At 47.7% G+C, this 20,582-nt stretch overlaps 1 protein-coding gene across 4 annotated transcripts in view; it reads right to left on the bottom strand.

The window, feature by feature from the left end:
- SLC37A1 (solute carrier family 37 member 1) overlaps positions 1 to 20,582 on the bottom strand; it is a 101,816-nt gene that overhangs the window by 75,425 nt on the left and 5,809 nt on the right. The window contains exon 2 of one of the 4 annotated variants that reach the window (XM_070376594.1): positions 16,724 to 16,781. The exons of 1 other annotated variant lie outside the window; for it this stretch is intronic. The gene's annotated coding sequence lies outside the window, so the exon portion shown is untranslated. Of the gene's footprint in view, positions 1 to 35; positions 256 to 16,723; positions 16,782 to 20,582 lie in introns of those variants that run through there. 2 more of the 4 variants (XM_070376608.1, XM_070376580.1) reach the window with 2 other exon arrangements.

Below are 20,582 nucleotides of genomic sequence, written 5' to 3'. Positions count from 1 at the left end.
CCTCTCCCCGCCCCGTCCGGGTCCCCACGCCTCACCTGCGCCCCCAGGCCCGCGCCCCGCCGCCCGGCCCCGCAGCCGCGGGCGCTTCCTGTCGCGACTTCCTGGGGCGGCGCGGAGGCCCCGGCGGCCCTTTCACTTTCAGCGATCGCGGGGCGCCGGCTCGGGCCCCTCCCCTCCGGCTCATCCTCCTCCCGTCCTCCCCCGGCCCCGGAGCCGCCCGGGGGCCCTGACAGCCTGGGGACGGCGGGCGGGGCGCCCCCACGCGGAGCCCGGGGCATCGCCGCGCAGGAGTCCTCCCCGCGGTCCCAGGTCCCGGCGGCACCTGCCTGCGCGCGCCCGGGCTTGAGTTCCCACTGATCGAAGAGGCGTTCCCCAAGGACGCTTAGTCCTCAAGGCAGGTCCTACCCAGAGCGCGGCTTCCGAGAAAGGATGGCACTAAAGGGGCAGCCTTGCCGCTGCCACCTGCCCCCAACATTATTCCTATTGCCTCCTTTCAGGGGTCAGACTTAGACTGACGTTGTATTAAATGAAAATGGGGCCCATGATAGCTGTGTTGACCCATCTTTGATCAAACCTGTGTAAGTGTGACACGCGGCTCACCTCACCTGCTCTCAGTCACCTGCTCTAGACCAACCTCCCCTCTCCTAATCCCGACCCTTGGCACCGCCCCCTCCCCTCCAGAGCCTGATTATTCTCCTCGGGACCGCAGAGCACCCAGGGTGGACACATGGCATCCAAACCCAGCCCAGGTGCCTGCTCCCAGGAAAGCAGCTCCCAGGAAGGACCCCATGAGACAGAAAAGAAACTCCAGGAAGAAGTGTCCACAGGATTAAACCAACGCTTGAAGCTAAAACAAATTCAACGCCTGGCTGTAAATGCCCAAGAGGTCTGTAGGAGACAGAGGGCCCTGTGGCCTCTGGGCAGGCACCCACCTGGGTCTCGGGGGCCCTGCTGTGCCTGGGGAACACCGTGCCATTCTTTCCCGCTGGCTGAACTGGGTGTCAAACACCCCACCTCTGTTGGCTTTTGAGACACCTCCTCCATTTGGGAAGGAGAACTGCCACTTCACTGAAGCCAGAGGTCGAGCCACAGGTGAGCTGCTGCTCACCCTGCAAGGGAGGCGGCCCGTCTCCTGATTTCTGTCTCCCCTTGGTAAGGTCTCTTTTTCCCCAGACCTCCTCTCTCAGACAGTTCTCCTCCCTTCCCTAACTCTCCATTCCTGCAGATTCAAGCCTGCCCAGCCTGGCTTCCCTGTCCCTCCAAGTCACCCTGCACTCTCACCTGCCCAGGGCTCTGCTCAGGGCTCCTCAGGCTCCCAGCCTCCAAGCAAGCCCTCCCTCCCCAAATCCACTTCTCCAGTACCTCAAACTGCCCTCCCAAAGCAGACTGGACCTTGGCGTTCCTGAGGAAAACCTTTCAAGACCCCTGCCTTTGGATCAGGAATGAGCCCCAGTCCTTACTAGCTAGAAAGCAAGACCCAAACCCACTCATGACTTCAGGACCAAAGCTCAGACCATTCTCTAGTTTCCAAGACTTTCTCACATGGCAGGTTGCTATTTCTGCCCTGGGCCTCCAGGCCAGCCTTTTCTAGTGAGCTCAAACTTCAAGACCTAGGTCAAGTATTTGTCAGTTTACTGCTTTCCCAGGGCGCTACGGGAACCTCTGGGTCCTGACTTATCTATCACAATGAACTAGTACTGGTTATTTCTAAACCTGTCTCCTAGCCCCTAGCCTGGGACCAAGGGATTCTCAGGGTCCTGCCCAACTCAGAAGGCCTCATCCATGTTTGCCAACAGCATGAAAAGATGCGGGAGAACTCAGCGCAGGGAGCCCCCCCGTTTCTGCACCATTTCTCACCTAGAAAGAGATGATCCTTGTGTGGCACACCAGGGAAAACCAGAGGAACCTGAGCTGGTCTGCATAATATTTGCCAAAAATATTCATCTATCAATTTTGCTGTTGTTGTTTTAGTTACTCAGTCGTGTCTAACTCTTGTGACTCCGTGGACCTCTGTCCATGGAATTTCCCAGGCAAAAATACAGGAGCTGGTTGCCATTTTCTTCTCTGGGGGATCTTCCAAACCCAGGGATCGAACCTACAACTCCTGCTTCTCCTGCACTGGCAGGCAGATTCTTACCACTGAGCCACCAGGGAAGCCCCTATTAATTTTACAAAGATTAAAATAGTAATATTTTACAAAATATAGTTTTTACGTTATTATTTTGTATGATTGATTGTAAGAAATATTTGAAAAGTATTAGGGAGACAGTAAATTTGTATGAAATTTCCAAATAAAAGAGTTCACATTTTGAAATGAAAACAAGTAATTGCTCCAGTGGACATACCAGGTCTCATGCTTGACGTGGGTGCATGTAAGCTCAGGATGGGAGACAGCTGGGATGTTACCATGGGGACACTTTCTTGGTTAAAGTAGATGACCACCAGAAAGCCTTTTTTACAATCACAACATTTCCCAAAAGTTGAAATTATATTTAAGAATCTAACACTCTTTTCTTTCAACTTGTTATGTTGACATTTCTTATGCAAATCAACAAATAAATTTCCAGCCCAGTTGACATTTCATATCCAGCATTTCAAGCTCATGATGAAGCATGTCGGTCAGCACAGCAGTGCCTACGGGCTGCTGGTGCCAAAGCTGACTGCCAGGCTTCCAGAGAGATGAGCCCAGGGTGCCCAGACCTGGGGCTGCCCTGAACACATCTGCCTGGGTGGCCCTTGGCTTTAACCTCAAACTTCCATGTCGAGTTCGAATTTATTTTGATTTTATTTCAGAAAAGAGGAACAGACCCAATGAGAGGTACAAACACTCTGATCCAACAGACATGTCTTGGGTGCCTAATGGAGCCAGCCCCAAGCCAGGCACAGAGGCCCAGGATTCATAGAGCAAAGGCATGTGGCAGGAACAGGCTGGTCCTCTCAGAGGGAAACTGATGTGAGCATGAGGGAGGACTCAGGTTCATTTCCTGGGGTGACCATAACAAAGGACCTCAAACTGGGTGACTTAAGATAACAGACATTTACAGTCTCTCGGTTCTGGAGGCCAAGACGCGGGCAGGGGACTTCCCTGGCGGTCCAGTGGTTAAGACTTCACCTCCCAGTACATGGGTGCAGGCTTGATTCCTGGCCAGGGAGCTAAGATCACACATGCCTCTCAGCCAAAAAAAACTAAAACAAAAACATAAAAACAAAACCAATATTTCAACAAATTCAATAAAGACTTTAAAAATGGCCCACATTAAGAAAAAAAAATCTAATAAAAAGAAAAAAGATGTCGGCAGGGATGTGCTCCCTCCAAAGTCTCCAGGGAAGTTTCTGTTTCACGTCTTTCTCTCAGCTTCTGATGTCACTGGCCATCCTGGGTGTTTTTTACCTTGTCGGGTGTGTGTGTGTGTGTGTGTGTGTGTGTCAGCTGCTCAGTTGTGTCCAACTCTTTGCAACCCCATGGACTGTAGCCTTCCAGGTTCCTCTGTCCATGGGATTCTCCAGGCAAGGATACTGGAGTGGGCTGCCATTGCCTTCTTGTAACTACATGGCTCTAATCAGCCTCTGTTTTTACCTTCTCCAGGCTTGTCGGCATTCACATTGTCTTTTCTCCCTCTGTCTGTATCTCTTTTTCCCTCTGATAAGGACACCAGTTATGCTGGATTTATGCTCCCAACTCCAGGAGGAATTCAACTAAACTCATTATATCTGCAGTGATCCCATTTCCACTAAGGCCACATTCAGAGCTTCAGGGAAGAACATGAATTTGTGGGGTGGGGCAGGGCAGGAGGGGAACATTATTTAACACAGAACAAGGCTGTAAGGTTCTGTATAAGCCTGAACAGTGCTAGGGAGGGCACTCCCAGGTGAGTAGCATCAGGAAGTTGGCACCTGAGGTCCGTGGAAGTCAGGGGAGTGGGCTGTCACTGGGATCCAGGGCACTAAGGCTACAGAGGGACCTGTTGGACTGACAGGAACTTTAGCAGAGGAGTAGCGGGGGAAAGATTCAGGGAATCCACAGCCCCAGCTCTGCTCCAGACCTCCCACTGCCTGACTAGGAGGGGTGGAGGCCAGGAGAATCCCCTGGACACAGTGCAGCGCTGGACAGATGTGGTCCTTTCCTTGCCAAGAGCTTCCAGCTAGCGGAGGTGTCAGGTCACCAGCGATCACAATACCAACTCGTTATAATAGGAGACACTGTTGCTGCTGTTTAGTCGCTAAGTCTTGTCTGACTCTTTGTGACCCCATAGACTGTAGCCCATCAGACTCCTCTGTCCATGGGATTTCCCAGGCAAGAATACTGTAGTGGGTTGCCATTTCCTCCTCCAGGAGATCTTCCTGACCCAGGGATCGAACCTGAGTCTCCTGCATTGGTAGGCAGATTCTTTAACACTGCGCCACCTGAGAAGTCCAATAGTGGACATGGGTGACAAAGAGGGTTGCCTGACCCAGACTTGATGGTCACAGGAGGTGACATGTCAGGAGCACACTAGGAGTTGGCCTAGAGCTTGGAGAAGAGAAGTCTGTGCAGAGGGAGCACTGCAGGTACAAAAACCTCCAAGACAGGCTGATTGGGGAGTGGGGATGGAGCGGGGTGAGTGAGAGGGCAAGGCTGAGGACTCTGGCAGCAATCTGATGGTTGTCTGGGAGCGCAGATGGAAGGAAGGTCTAAGAGGTGACAGAAAGGAGGCAAATGAGGAGGAGGAGGGTGGACACCCAACTGTTGGACCTGGGCAGTTACGTGGATGGTGGTGTCTTCACAGAGACAGGGAACAAAGAGAGGACAAACAGACTCGAGGGGCGGAGGCGGGGACAGGGAATTAGTTTATATTTGTTGAGCGATCGGTTCCTGAAGGACCATTCAGTGGGGATGTTGACTGGAGTTGGACATGTGTGTCTGGAGTCTGTGGAAGAACCCTAGGCTGGTGAGGGATGTGGGTGTAGACGACCAGGAGGGAAGAAAGCTTGCCAACACCTATGGGCCACGCAGGGAGACGGGCTGGAAGCTGAGGATGGAGCAGAGGGAAAAGCCAGAAGACTGTGATGTCCAGGAACCCGAGGGAGACACTGGAGGCTGCAAAGAAGTCAGCGTCTACTGACTTCACCTGGAAGGGGATGACTGAAGTTTCCATGGGTGTGGGGTGGGGTGGGTGTGGAAAAGGAGACAGCGTGGAGCAGAAAACCATTCCAGGAAGATTGGCTGTACCAAGAAAGGAAAGGCCCAACGCTGGAGAGGGACTTAGGGAGGAGAAGGGATATGTTTTAAATGTGTGGACATTTTCAAGCATAGATGAAAATGGAGATAACATAACAAAGCCCCAGGGACCCAACACCAGCCTTCGTCAATGATCAGTGTATGGCCAGTTTTGTTTCCTGTCTTGACTCACTTCCTGTCCCAGGATTATTTTGCAGAAAATCCCAGACATTATATTTCACCTATACAATTTCACATGTATTTCTAAAAGATATATTTTTAAGCATAACCACTTTACCATCATCATGGCTCCCCCAAGCAAGAATAATCCCATAGCAGCATCAACTACCCAGCCCATGTTTTCACTCCCCTGAGTGTCCTGTAAGAGGTCTCATGCTCTGAGTTCACTTTCAGGTGGGGACACGAACAGCCCATGTTAGCGTATCGTCTGACATGTCTCCTAGGTCTCTCCATCAGGAGATTCCCTCTGTCTTTGTCCTGAGCCATTTGTCGCTGTCATCACGGAGGCCGGGCCCTTCTTCTTGTGGAGCTTCCTACACTGTGTGCTGTGCTGACTCCTTCTTTATGACATGATCAAACTCATTCTTTGTGCATTTCCTTTGTATTTCCTGAAACTAGCAATGAGGTCTTGAGGTCTGATCATATTCTGGTTGATTCAAGGCAGAGAGGCACCGAGCCTTGGGTCATCCTCTGCGGTATTAGACATGCCTCACCTAAATTCCAGAGACAGCAATGGCACCCCACTCCAGTACTCTTGCCTGGAAAATCCCATGGATGGAGGAGCCTGGTGGGCTGCAGTCCATGGGGTCGCGAAGAGTTGGACACGACTGAGTGACTTCACTTTCACTTTTCACTTTCATGCATTGGAGAAGGCAATGGCAACCCACTCCAGTGTTCTTGCCTGGAGAATCCCAGGGACAGGGGAGCCTGGTGGGCTGCCATCTATGGGGTCACACAGAGTCAGACACGACTGAAGCAACTTAGCAGCAGCAGCAGCACCTAAATTCATTACTTCATTAGAGATAGAATCCATACTTGTGAGATGCCGCTATCAGAATTCCATTGTTTCTTTTTTATTTGCTAGCATACTTTTATAAAAAGAAACATCCCCTCTGGGGTTTCCCTGGTGGCTCAGTGGTAAATAATCTGACTGCCAATGCAGGAGACACGGGTTCAATCCCTGGTCTAGGAAGATCCCATATACTGTGAGCAACTAAGCCCATGTGCCAAGACTACTGAGCCCGCACTCTAGAGCCCAGGAACCACAACTAATGAGCCTGTGAGCTACAGCTACTGAAGCCCGTGTGCCCTGGAGCCTGTGCTCTGCAATAAGAGAAGCCACTGCAGTAAGCCCATGTACTGCAATGAAGAATAACCCCTACTAGAGAAAGCTTGGGCAGCAATGAAGACCCAGCACAGTAAACAATACATAAATAAAATTATATAAATGTGCTGCTCTCTCTTTCTCTCTCTCTCTCTATATATATAAAGAAAAATGTCCCCTCATCAATCATTCAATTATTCAGTTAACTCTGAGGCACAGTTCATATAGGAAAGGCAGGATAAAGGTTCCTTATTCATCAGTTGTCCAAAAAATGAGCTGATTTTCTAGTATTCTTCAAAAGTGAGCCATGAGTTTTTTGTGCTCTGCGTTTTCATGCTCAGCATTAGTGGGTGGAGCCACAGTCGCTGTGTTTGCATCCACTCCCTTTGTTACTCTCCTCCCTGAATCTCACTGGACCACACTGGCCAGTCCTTGGCCAGTGGGAGGCTCTTCTAAGTGACTCCTGGGTCCTTCTGATGTGACCCAGGTACTTTGTCTTCCAGGGTGACACACAGTCATGCATATCCTGCCCAGACTGGAGTCAGCCCCTCCCCCAGGAGGCCAGGTCCTGGAGCAGCCAGAAGGGAAGGTGGGGGTGGGCAGGAAAGGGAGCTCCAAGCTTTAACGACACAAGTCCCACTACAGGAAGAAAGAGCAGGAATCCAGAGTATGTGAGGAGGAATGAGCCTCGGGCTGGAGAAGGGGTGAAGGAAAAGGGCAGGAGCAGAGCGCAGTCCCTTGGCAGGTGAAAAGGCACGAGGGGTGGAGTCTTACCTCTGTTCCCTTTGTCACAGAAAGAAGTCAGCTGTGAAAGTGAAGAGGGAGTCTTTTGGGGGGACATCCAGAGAGTTGAGGGGAACCTCTAGGAACCCTGAGGAGGGGACAGCAGGCGCAGCTGGGAAACCAGAAGGAAGGTCATGAGATGAACGTCTTTGGTGCTAGTCTGTGAGGCAGTGCAAATGTGTCCGAGAATCCAGTGGCACTGAGAGATGACACAGCAGTGGACAGCTCCACGTGGAAGGCTCAGCTTTCACCACCCTCTATTCACAGGGAACATTCACTCCTTTCCCTGGTCTTAAGAAAGAGGCAATTTCAACCCTGCTGGAAGGTGGGGTCATCCATATGAGAGAGTCACCAAAAATGAGCACCTACTATGTACCTGAAGAACTATGGACAGAGGTTCAGGACACTGTACAGGAGGCAGTGATCAAGACCGTCCCCAAGAAAAAGAAATGCAAAGAGGAAAAATGGTTGTCTGAGGCAGTCTTACAAACAGTTTCCCTGTAGGGCTTCCCTTATAGTTCAGTCCGTAAAGAATCTGCCTGCAGTGCAGGAGACCCTGGTTCAATCCCTGGGTCGGAAAGATCCCCTGGAGAAGGAAATGGCAACCCACTCCAGTATCCTTGCCTGGAAAATCTCAGGGACACAGGAGCCTGGTGGGCTGCAGTCCATGGGGTCACAAAGAGTCCGGCATGACTGAGCGACTAACACTTACTTACAAACAGCTGAAAAAAGAAGAGAAGTGAAAGGCAAAAGAGAAAAGGAAAGATATACCTATCTGAATACAGAGTCCCAAAGAACAGCAAGGAGAGATAAGAAAGCCTTCCTCAGTGATCAATGCAAAGAAATAGAGGAAAACAACAGAATGGGAAAGACTAGCAATCTCTTCAAGAAAATCAGAGATACCAAGGGAACATTTCATGCAAAGATGGGCAAAATAAAGGACAGAAATGATATGGACCTAACAGAAGCAGAAGATATTAAGAAGAGGTGGCAAGAATACACAGAAGAGCTATACAAAAATATCTTAATGACCCAGATAACCAATCACCAAGCCAGACATCCTGGAGTCCAAAGTCAGGTGGGACTTAGGAAGTATCACTATGAACAAAGCTAGTGGAGGTGATAGAATTCCAGCTGAGCTATTTCAAGTCCTAAAAGATGATGCTGTAAAAGTGTTGCACTCAATATGCCAGCAAATTTGGAAAACTCAGCAGTGGCCACAGGACTGGAAAAGGTCAGTTTTCATGCCAATCCCAAAGAAAGGCAATGCCAAAGAATGTTCAAACTACTGCACAATTGCACTCATCTCACACACTAGCAAAGTAACGCTCAAAATTCTCCAAGCCAGGCTTCAACAGTACATGAACAGTGAACTTCCAGATGTTCAAGCTGGATTTGGAAAAGGAAGAGGAACCAGAGATCAAATTGCCAACATCTGTTGGATCATCAAAAAAGAAAGAGAGTTGCAGAAAAAACATTTACTTCTGCTTTATTGACTATGGCAAAGCCCTTAACTGTGTGGATCACAACAAACTGTGGAAAATTCTGAAAGATATGAGAATACCAGACCACCTTACCTGCCTCCTGAGAAATCTGTATACAGGTCAAGACGCAACAGTTAGAACTGGACATGGAACAACGGACTGGTTCCAAATTGGGAAAGGAGTATGTCAAGGCTGTATGTTGTTGACCTGCTTATCTAACTTATATGCAGAGTACGTCATGTGAAATGCCAGAGTGGATGAAGCACAAGCTGGAATCAAGATTGCCGGGAGAAATGTCAAGAACCTCAGATATGTAGTGACACCACCCTTATGGCAGAAAGCAAAGAGGAGCTAAAGAGCCTCTTGATGAAAGTGAAAAGGGAGAGTAGAAAAGTTGGCTTAAAACTCAACATTCAGAAAACGAGGGTCATGGCATCCAGTCCATCACTTCATGGCAAATAGATGGGGAAACAATGGAAACAGTGACAGACTATTTTGGGAGCTCCAAAATCTCTGCAGATGGTGACTGCAGCCATGAAATTAAAAGATGTTTGCTGCTTGGAAGAAAAGCTATGACCAACCTAGACAGCATATTAAAAAGCAGAGACATTTACTTTGCTGACAAAGTCTGTCTAGTCAAAGCTATGGTTTTTACAGTAGTCATGTATGGATGTGAGAGTGGGACCATAAAGAAAGCTGAGTGCAGAAGAATTGATGCTTTTGAACTGTGGTGTTGGAGAAGATTCTTGAGAGTCCCTTGGACTGCAAGGAGATCAAACCATTCAATTCTAAAGGAATTTCTGAAGCTGAAACTCCAATACTTTGGACACCTGATGTTAAGAATTGACTCTTGGAAGAGACCCTGATGCTGGGAAAGATTGAAGGCAGGAACAGAAGGGGGTGACAGAGGATGAGATGGTTGGATGGCACCAATGGCTCAATGGACATGAGTTTGAGCAAGCTCTGGGAGTTGGTGATGAACTGGAAATCCTGGTGTGCTGCAGTCCATGGGGTCGCAAAAAGTTGGACATGACTGAGCTACTGAACTGAACTACATGCACAATAAGTTCTATGTAGAAGCAGGGGTTGCCATGAGAAATAAGACAAAAAAAAAAAAAAGGATCTTCCACCAAGAAGTTCTGTCTCTGCAGGGAAACCATGAGGCATGGCAGGTGCAAATCCAGAGAGGGCAGACATTGCCCGGGGAGGGCAGAGGGGGACAAGGGCCCCAGAGGGAGCCTTGAGGAAGCTGGGCTTCAGAGCACAAGAAAATGCCTCCCGCTTCGAGGCATGGAAAGCATGGAATATTATTGGAGAGATAAGGAAAGGTAACATCAGTACATGTTTACTTACTGTGAAGGCATCTCATTTTATCTCTATTGATCAAACAGCAAAAATTCTAGCAGTATGGGGTGGTCAACCGGTGCACCAGGGAGGTTTTTGGTTCAGTTGCTAATGTTGTTGGTAAAGAACAGAATGAAAAGCCTCCCACTAGAAGCATGTCCTGTATTGCAGGCAGACAAGAGTCCACATGCCAAGGAGTTGTGGTCCCACCAAGGATGGAGAAGCAGGCCTGCTAGGTCCCCGGGGGCCCAGAGAGAAGAAGGCCAGGCCTTCAGGCTTCCCTGGTGGCTCAGTGGTGAAGAATTCACCCGCTAACACAGAAGACACAAATTCGATCCCTGATCCCACAAGACTCAGAGCAACTAAGCCATGGCATCACAATCACTGAGCCTGTGCGCTACAGCTGAGCAGCTGCAACTACTCAAGTCCTTCACTCGGGATCCCGTGCTAGACAGCAAAAGAAGATACTGCAGTGAGAAGCCTGTGCACTGCAACTAGAGCAGCCCTTGCTCTCCGCAGCTAGAGAAAGTCTGAGCAGTAAGGAAGACCCAGCAAAGACAAAGATAAATAAAGAAAAAGAAGGCCAGGCCTTGGGGTGCTGCAAGCTGCCAACCTCTTGACTCAACCCTAGCTGACTCACTCTGTCCCCACCCGAGGCTCTCGTCTGGATGGGAAGGGCCCAGGCAGCAGGGTTTAACAGTATTTAGAAACATTGTCAGGGAATGTCAGAGACTGAGCTCAGCTCCAAAACAAGAGTGCCGAGAAGTCTAAGCTGGACAGAACAATCTCAGGGAACTCATAGTTTCTTTATAAACAGAGAAAAGGGTCAGAGTGGAGAGTTGCTGCCTCTGGGCTGTGAGAAGAGGCACAAAAAGCACCAAGCCATGTTTTTTCAAATAGAATAATAATAATTATAATAAAATTAATGTAAAAAACAAAGATAGAAGGCACACACACACATGCTTAGCCTAGGCCATGACTCATTAGTGGTAGGATTTTAGACTTCATGATACTGTGGTTCAGCTGGTAAAGAATCTGCCTGCAATGAGGGAGACCTCGGTTCGATCCCTGGGTTGGGAAGATCCCCTGGAGAAGGGAAAGGCTACCCATTCCAGTAGTCTGGCCTGGAGAATTCCATGGACTGTATCCTCATGGGGTTGCAAAGAGTTGGACATGACTAAGCAACTTTCACATCCTGCGTTAGGACACATTTTGTGGAGAGTAGCTTTGCAAATCCTGTGATAACACCTAACATGGAGGCACCCTCCCATTTGCAAGGGTGTGTGTTTTAGTCACTCAGTCGTGATTGACTCTTTGTGACCCTATGGACTGGAGTCCATGGACTGGAATATTGGAGTAGATGGTTGATCCCTTGTCCAGCGGATCTTCCCAGCCCAGGGATCAAATTCGCATCTCCTGTGCTGGCAGGCAGATTCTTTAAAGTCTGAGCTGTCCTGTGATAACATCTAACACTGAGGCACCTGCCCATTTGCAAGGGTGGCCCTCAGCAAACTGCCTGTCTAAGACAGGGTCAAATGTTCCTGCTCCCAGCCCCTGGTGATGTTTCTTGCTTTTTTTCTGTGCTGTAATAAGGGGAGTGGTCCCTGGAAAATGCCTGAGAGCCTTGGGAGTAGCCAGACCCTGGCTCCACGGGGGCTACTGGATATTTGCACTGACCTATGCTTTCAGCCAGGAACCCCTCAGCCCCACCCCAGGGCTAACTTGTTGCTGGAGTCCATCTGTTGTAATTCCTCCTAGTTTTAAGCCTATAGGTAGTAGGTCAGGGAGAGGAAAACAGGAATCTGGCTCATCAGCAAAGGAGTGGAGTCATACCATGGACCCCCTCCCCCACCTCCAGCTGAGCTAGTGCAGATAAACAGGATAAGAAAGTTGGAATCTTTTTTTTTTTTTAAGATTTTTTGATGTGGATCATCTTAAAGTCTTTATTGAATTTGTTACAGTATTGCTTCTGTTTTTTTTATGTTTTGGTGTTTTGATCCCAAGGCATGGGGGACCTTAGCCCCCAGCCAGGGATTGAACCTGCGACCCTCGCATTGGAAGGTGAAGCCTTAACCACTGGACCACCAGGGAAGTCTGCGAATTGGAATCTTTTTATGAGGTCTTCCACAAAGCTTGACACTTTTCAGTCTAGGTGTGATTTGGTAAATTATGTGTTATAAATCACAGGGTTGTACTTTAAATTTCCCTCTGGGCCTGTATTTGATGATTTATGAAGAGGGGGTGCTTTTATTTGAAACAATATGTTAACAGCCTGGTGGGAGAATGTGGCTACAGTGGGCCCTGTTCACCTTTGGATTCTGCATCTGTAGATTCAACCAACCAGTGGATGGAAAATATTAAAAATACTTTAAAAAAAATTCAAGAAAGCTCCAAAAAACAAAACTTGGATTTGCTACACACCAACAACTATTGACACAGCATTGACATTGTATTAGGTATTAGAAGTCATCTAGACATAACCTGACTTCAAGCCAGGCTTCAACAGTGTGTGAACCAAGAGCTTCCCAATGTACAAGCTGGGTTCAGAAAAGGCAGAGGAACCAGAGATGAAATGGCCAACATCCACTGGCTCACAGAGAAAACAACAGAACTTCAGAAAAATATCTACTTCTCCTTTATTGACTATGCAAAAGGCTTTGACAGTTGGATCACAACAAACTGAAAAATTCTTTTTTTCTTTTTTTTGAAAATTCTTAAAAAGATGGGACTACCAGACCACCTTACCTGGTTCTTGAGAAACCTGTATTCAGGTAAAGAAGCAACAGTTAGAATTGGACATGGAACAATGGACTAGTTCAAAATTGGGAAAGGACTACATCAAGGATGTATATTGTCACCCTGTTTATTTAACTTATATGCAGAGTACATCATGTGAAATGCCAGACTGGATGAATCAGTCAAGCTGGAATCAACACCGCCGGGAGAAATACCAACAACCTCAGATATGTAGATGATACCACTTTAATGGCAGAAAGTGAAGGGGAACTAAAGAGCCTCTTGTAGAAGGTGAAAGAGGAGAGTGAAAAAGCTGACTTGAAAATCAACATTCAAAAAACTAAGATAATGGCATCTGGTCCCATTACTTCATAGCAAATAGAAGGGGAAAAGTGGAAGCAGTGACAGACTTTATTTTCTTGGGTTCCAAAATCACTGCAGATGGTGACTGTAGCCATGAAATTAGAAGATGCTTGTTCCTTGGAAGGAAAGGTATGACAAACTTAGATAGCGTATTAAAAAGCAGACATGTCACTTTGCCAACAAAGGTCAGTAGAATCAAAGATGTGGTTTTCCCAGTAGTCATGTATGGATGCAGGAGTTGGACCATAAAGAAGGCTGGATGCCAAAGAACTAAGCTTTTGAACTGTGGTGTTGGAGAAGACTCTTGAGAGTCCCTTGGGCTGCATGGAGATCCAACCAGTCAAACCTAAAGGAAACCAGCCCTGAATATTCATTGGAAGGACTGATGCTGAAGCTGAGGCTTCAATACTTTGGCCACATGATGCGAAGAGCCAACTCATGGGAAAAGACCCTGATGCTAGGAAAGATTGAGAGTAGGAGGAGAAGGGGGAGGCTGAGGATGGGATGGTTAGATAACATCACTGACTCAAGGGACATGAATTTGAGAAAACTATGAGAAGGACAGGGAGGCCCGGGGTGCTGTAGTCCATGGGGTCGCAAAGAGTTGGACAGGACTTAGGACTAAACAATAGCAACAGAGATAAAGTATATGGGAGGATGAGTGTGGGTTGTATGCAAACAGGATACCATATAAAGAACTTGAGCATACTTAGAGTTTGGTATCTGCTGGAGGTGGGGTTCTAGACCCAACTCCCCACAGAAACCGAGGGGCAATTGTACTCATGTTCTCTCTACCAAGCCCATCTTTTCCCAGCCAACATGGAGCCTGGGAAAGTCTGGCTGTGAACGGGGAGGCTCTCTGCCCAGGCAGCTGAATCCACCTTGCTCACCCAGGGGTGACAGTGCCAGCTCCCACCACAGCTTCCAATGATGACCTCGGCACTCACTTGGTCACTGGAAGGCTTGGCCCTGGGCTCCCCCAGGTGCTACCTTTTCTAGATCACTAGGACATAGCTCACTCTAGTCACCTCCTGACTCTCCTCTTTGGGGAGGGAGAGGGTAATGACTTGTTTATGTCTTCTGATGATTGCATTTGCTTTATGACTGCCTAGAGGCTTGTCCTAGCAGCTAGAACATAAAAAACCAGACCCGGGGAAGAGAGAGAGATGTACAGACAAGCAGGGATGCCAGAACCATAGAGGACAGGCCAGAACCTACAGCTGAGAAAGGGCTTTTGAGGGTCATTCCATAGCCGGGGGAAGCAGGTACCCAGAGAAGACACGTGAAACAGCATTTGCTTAGTAACACACTGGAGTACAGTTTCCTCAAGTACCACCTCTACATCCTTCAAATGTGTATTGAACATTTTCACTCATTCTTTTATATCAAATCTTGATTGAGTCAAAATAATTTTAAGAGGAAAGTGGAAAAAAGTTGGCTTAAATTTCAACATTCAAAAAACTAAGATCCTGGCATCCAGTCCCATCATTTCATGACAAACAGATGGGGAAACAGTGACAGACTTTATTTTCTTGGGCTCCAAAATCACTGCAGATGGTGACCGCAGCCATGAAATTAAAAGATGCTTGTTCCTTGGAAGCAAAGCTATGACTGACCTAGACAGCATATTAAAAAGCAGAGGCATTCTTTTGCCAACAAAGGTTGATCTAGTCAAAGCTATGGTTTTTCCAGTAGTCATGTATGGATGTGAGAGTTGGACAATAAAGAAAGCTGAGCTCTGAAGACTTGATGCTTTTGAACTGTGGTGTTGGAGAAGACTTGAGAGTTCCTTGGACCACAAGGAGATCAAACCAGTCAATCCTAAAAGAAATCAGTCCTGAATATTCATTGGAAGGACTGATGCTGAAGCTGAAACTCCAATACTGTGGCCACCTCATGCAAAGAGCCAACTCATTGGAAAAGACCCTGATGCTGGGAAAGATTGAGGGCAAGGGGAGAAGGGGGCAACAGAAGATGAGATGGTTGGATGGCATCACTGACTCAATGGACAAGAGTGTGAGCAAGCTCTGGGAGTTGGTGATGGACAGGGAAGGCTGGCATACTGCAGTCCATGAGGTCACAAAGAGTTGAACAAGACTGAGTGAATGAACTGAAGTGAACCCTGTAAGTCAGTGGTAAAGAATCTGCCTGCCAATGTAGGAAGCACAGGAGAGGCAGGTTCCGTCCTAGGGTAGGGAAAATCTCCTGGAGGAGGAAATGGCAACCCACTCCAGTATTCCCACCTGGAAAATTCCATTGAAAGAGGAGCCTGGTGGGCTCACAAAGAGTCAGACAGAATTGAGCATGGACACGGACAGGAACTTTTAAGATGAAATACTATTGTTTCTGAAAACACTTTTGAAGACATTTGGGTGCATTACCCCATAATCGTAAGTGAAAAATAAAACAATTCCAATTAAATACAAATACATCCCCATTAAAGAAGGCTGGGAGGATAAGGGGAGGAGGATACGAGAAGTCTTTGGAAGGCAGGGTTAGTGGTCATCTTTACTTACCTCTTTATACTTTACTGTATTTTCCCAATTTTCTGAGAGCATTTAGTAATTTTAATAATCCAAGTCTAGGCTCTGTGCTAGATTGCAGGGGTCAAGGCCCTGGTCCCCCTAGGGAGGTTGACCCAGAAACACAAGTCACAGCTAGGCAGGGGGGGCAACAACCACAGCCAGAGGGGTGTCAGAAGGAGCCAGAGTGGCATCTCACCATCAGGAGAGGCGGCCCCCAGAGGTGACATCTAGGTAAGTTACAGTAAGTCCCCTATGTATGAATGAGTTCCATTCCAAGTCCAATTTGTTCATAAGTACAACAAATTCAGCCCAGGTACCCAGTGAACACAATCAGCTATATAGTACTCTACTGGGATAGATTTATAATACTTTTCACACAAATAATCCACAAAAGAAACAACCAAAAAATAAAGAAAAACATGTTAGTATTATAGAACAGTATCTTGAAAAGTACAGTAGTCCAGGACAACAGCTGACATACGGGGGCTGGCATTGAGTGAACAGACAAGAAGAGTTACTGACTGCAGGAGGGAGAGGAGGTGGGAGATTATAGAGCTGAAGGGTCACCAGCAATAGGAGACGAAGGGCAAGCTGCAGTTTCACTCACGCCTGACGTTGATGGAATGCATGTTTGCATCTTTGAAAGTTCACAACTTGAAGGTTCGTATGTAGGGGAATTACTGTAGTAAAGCTGAAGAACTATTCCCCAGGTAGAGAACATGGGTCTTGTGTTTCAGAGAACAAGCAACAACGTACAAGGATCCATGAGGGTGTCTTGGAGAAATGTGATCTAAATAGTCAGCAATAGCTAACGTAGAGGAAGAAGGAGCCCTGGGGTGGGGGAGGGAGGGTCCTTATCTCCACAAATATTCAGGGAAATACAAAGTAAAGGCACTCTGAGACACTGTTTTGCCCAGAAAATTAGCAGATAAGAGAAATGACTTACAGCAGGCAGGGGAGCAGCAGCGATCAGTCACTCTGTTGGAGTGGGCAGGACTGGAGTTCTAGAAGGCAATGCGGGAGTAGGTGTTTATAGTCTTAAGGTTTCTTCCCACCGCCCAGTAACCCTTCATCCTATACAACTGAATTCTACAGCAGAGTCGGATTTGAGGTGTGGACAGAGACCTGTGCACTCAGAGGGTTATGATTTTCCTCATTTCTTCATTCATTTCTTTAGCTGGGGGAGAGGTTCCCAGGTGTTCACTGAGTGACTTTGTTACATCACTGACATTTCTGAATATGTATTCTTCTATATGCATCAAATATTATACAATCAATGACTTCAAAAGATCAGTTAAACATACATGTTACGTTTCCCCAGCATCTGGCGTTTCCAGAGCATTCTCATCCTCAACATCTTATTTGACCCTTATGACCTCCGGCAGGTTGGGCAGCCTGATTCTGGGAAGTGTGGACATGTCACTCAGCTTGCACCCTCCTCCTCTGCTCCTTACTCAGACTCGTCTGGCCCTGAAAGGTGCAGCCCCTTGTCCCATAGGATCTCCTACCACCATCACTGCGGGTCATAGCAAGGTCACAGGTAATATCAGACGCAGAACCAAGCTTCTTATCTGCAAGTCGGGAAAGTGAAAGTTAAGTCGCTCAGTCATGTCTGACTCTATGCGACCTCATGGACTGTAGCCCACCAGGCTCCTCTGTTCATGGGATTTTCCAGGCAAGAGTACTGGAATGGGCTACCATTTCCTTCTCCAGGGGATCTTCCCGACCCAGGGATTGAACCCAGGTCTCCTGCATTGCAGACAGATGCTTTACCATCTGAGCCACCAGGGAAGGACATTCATTTTAGAATAAGGCATTAATACGTCAGTCAGTCAGTCAGTTCAGTTGCTCAGTCGTGTCCGACTCTTTTCGACCCCATAAATCGCAGCACGCCGGGCCTCCTTGTCCATCACCAACTCCTGGAGTTCACTCAGACTCACGTCCATCGAGTCAGTGATGCCATCCAGCCATCTCATCCTCTGTTGTCCCCTTCTCCTCCTTCCCCCAATCCCTCCCAGCATCAGAGTCTTTTCCAGTGAGTCAACTCTTCACATGAGGTGGCCAAAGTACTGGAGTTTCAGCTTTAGCATCATTCCTTCCAAAGAAATCCCAGGGCTGATCTCCTTCACAATGGACTGGTTGGATCTCCTTGCAGTCCAAGGGACTCTCAAGAGTCTTCTCCAACACCACTGTTCAAAAGCATCAATTCTTCAGCGCTCAGCCTTCTTCACAGTCCAACTCTCACATCCATACATGACATCCATACAGGAAAAACCATAGCCTTGACTAGACGGACCTTTGTTGGCAAAGTAATGTCTCTAGGGATGTGTATTTCCTTCTTGTCAACTGCCACGCTTATAAGAGTGATAATCATAGATTATAGCCCGCCAGGCTCCTCTGTCCATGGGATTCTCCAGGCAAGAATCCTGTAGTGGGTAGCCATTCCCTTCTCCAGGGGATCTTCCCGAGCCATGGCTTGAACCCAGGTTTCCAGTATGACAGTCAGATTCTCTACCATCTGAGCCACCAGGAAGCTGTACTCGTATAAGAGACATAACCTCAAACAGTTAAGAGCTCCTTACACATAGAAACCTACTTATCTGTATATTTCCAGAAACTTCTGTCTCTTTCCACCCTTATGGGTATTAGTGGTATTAAATATAAGCATTAGACATCATCTGTTGTTCACAGAGTAACTTCTGACTGTCACAATTACCTGGCTGAACCATCTTTGGCAGTTTAGTCTTCTCCAGGAAGACACAATTGAAAATGACCAAGATAATCTGGAGTCAAAACCTCCCCAAAGACCTGTTGATGAACAGAATGTGTTTGTTTCTATATGAGTAACCAAAGTGCAGTTATTAACAATAATAGTGAACATTTACTATTATTGTTGAGCAACAGCAATGTAATTATTAATAATAATAGCTAGTATTTACCAGGTGTTTTACTGTGTGCTGGGCACACACTAAGCTCATTATAAACATCTTATTTAGACCTTACAACAACCCTAAAAGGACAGTGAACTATTACCACCATTTTATTCAGAAAGAAGCAAACAAAGCTAAGATTTCAAATTTGGGTCTGACTCCTACCCACTAAATGCCATAGAAACTCTATTTTTTTTTTTTAAAGCAATTGCAGTGCCTGTGTTTTTATATCTATCTGTAGGTACACCTCTAAGTGTGTGTTTGTGCATATATAGGAGTTCAATTTTCTTGGGTTCCAAAATCACAGCAGATGGTGACTGCAGCCATGAAATTAAAAGATGCTTGCTCCTTGGAAGAAAAACTATGACCAACCTAGAGAGCATATTAAAAAGCAGAGACATTATTTTGCCAACAAAGGTCCATCTAGTCAAAGCTATGGTTTTTCCAGTAGTCACGTATGGATGTAAGGTATGGATGTGAGACCATAAAGAAAGCTTAGCGCTGACGAGTTGATGCTTTTGAACTGTGGTGTTGGAGAAGACTCTTGAGAGTCCCTTGGACTGCAAGGAGATCAAACCAGTCAATCCTAAAAGAAATCCATCCTGAATGGTCATTGGAAGGACTGATGCTGAAGCTGAAACTCCAATACTGTGGCTACCTGATGGGAAGAACTGACTCATTGGAAAAGACTCTAATCCTGGGAAAGATTGAAGGTAGGAGGAGAAAGGGACCACAGAGGATGAGAGTGCCATCACTGACTGGATGGACATGAGTTTGAGCATGCTCTGGGAGTTGGTGATGGACAGGAAAGCCTGGCCTGCTGCAGTCCATGGGGCTGCAGAGTCAGACAAGACTGAGCGGCTGAACTGAACTGAGGAGTTCAATACTCAAGAATACAAGTATTTTAATAAACAACCTTCCATTTCCACAGTGAAGATGGGCCTGAATTCATTATGGTGAAAAGTCTGTGGTTTTTATCTGAGCAGTTTGTAAACAAACAGGGAACCAACCCTATTTGCATCAGTCCTCAGGGACTTGACATTTCTCAGTCGGTAAGGAATCCGCCCACAGTGTGAGAGACTTGGATTTGATCCCTGGGTTGGGAAGATCCCCTGGAGAAGGAAATAGCAACCCAGTGCAGTATTCTTGCCAGGAGAATCCTTTGAACAGAGGAGCCTGGCGGACTGCAGTCCATGGGGTCGCAAAGTCCGACACTACTGAGCGACTTAGCAGAGCACAGCATTCTCAAGTAGGGAAGGGCCTCGACTCAGCCAGTCGCCATGGCAACTGCCTGGCAGCCCGACCAGGCTAGGAGGCGAGTCAGAAAGGTGTGGAAGCTCGGAAGCGGACCCCCAGGAGGCCTCCAGGACACTTTCCTCCCCCGGGGCAGTCCCACCCTATAAGCACAAGGCACCCTCCTCAGCTCCTCAGCGCTGAACCTTTGACGGGGTTTCCTTCACTCCTTTTCGCTGGGTGTGGGGGAGGTAGAGAGAGGAGGGTCTCTCATTTATATTTAAGAAGAGCAAAAAGTTAACTTCTGCCTGGGGGAAGGAGCTCGGAGAAACCGTGGTCCCGGCCTTCTCCACTCACCCAGGGCCCGCCCCCCCCTCCCTTCTCCCGGGAGGCCTTATCTGCGCAAGGGTGGGGGAAGGGGAGAGGACGGGAACCCCTTCCCGGGGGGTGATGGGAGGGGCCGGCTGGCTGGGGGATTATGGAAGTGCCTCCAGGGCCAGGGGAGGAAGTAGAAGAGAACTTCCTCCTTTTTCCTGGGAAGAAACTCCTAGTGATGGCCTCGCTGTGTGAGCGCTCTGCAGGCCTCCAGAGTTGGAAAACTCTGCAGGCCTCCAGAGTTGGAAAACTCTGCTTCTGTGATCA

Source organism: Bos mutus, chromosome 1 (assembly GCF_027580195.1).
Source record: "Bos mutus isolate GX-2022 chromosome 1, NWIPB_WYAK_1.1, whole genome shotgun sequence".
In the NCBI taxonomy this organism is placed as follows: domain Eukaryota; kingdom Metazoa; phylum Chordata; class Mammalia; order Artiodactyla; family Bovidae; genus Bos; species Bos mutus.
Note: the sequence above shows the minus strand (reverse complement) of the source record. Positions and strands in the feature narration are given on the sequence as shown.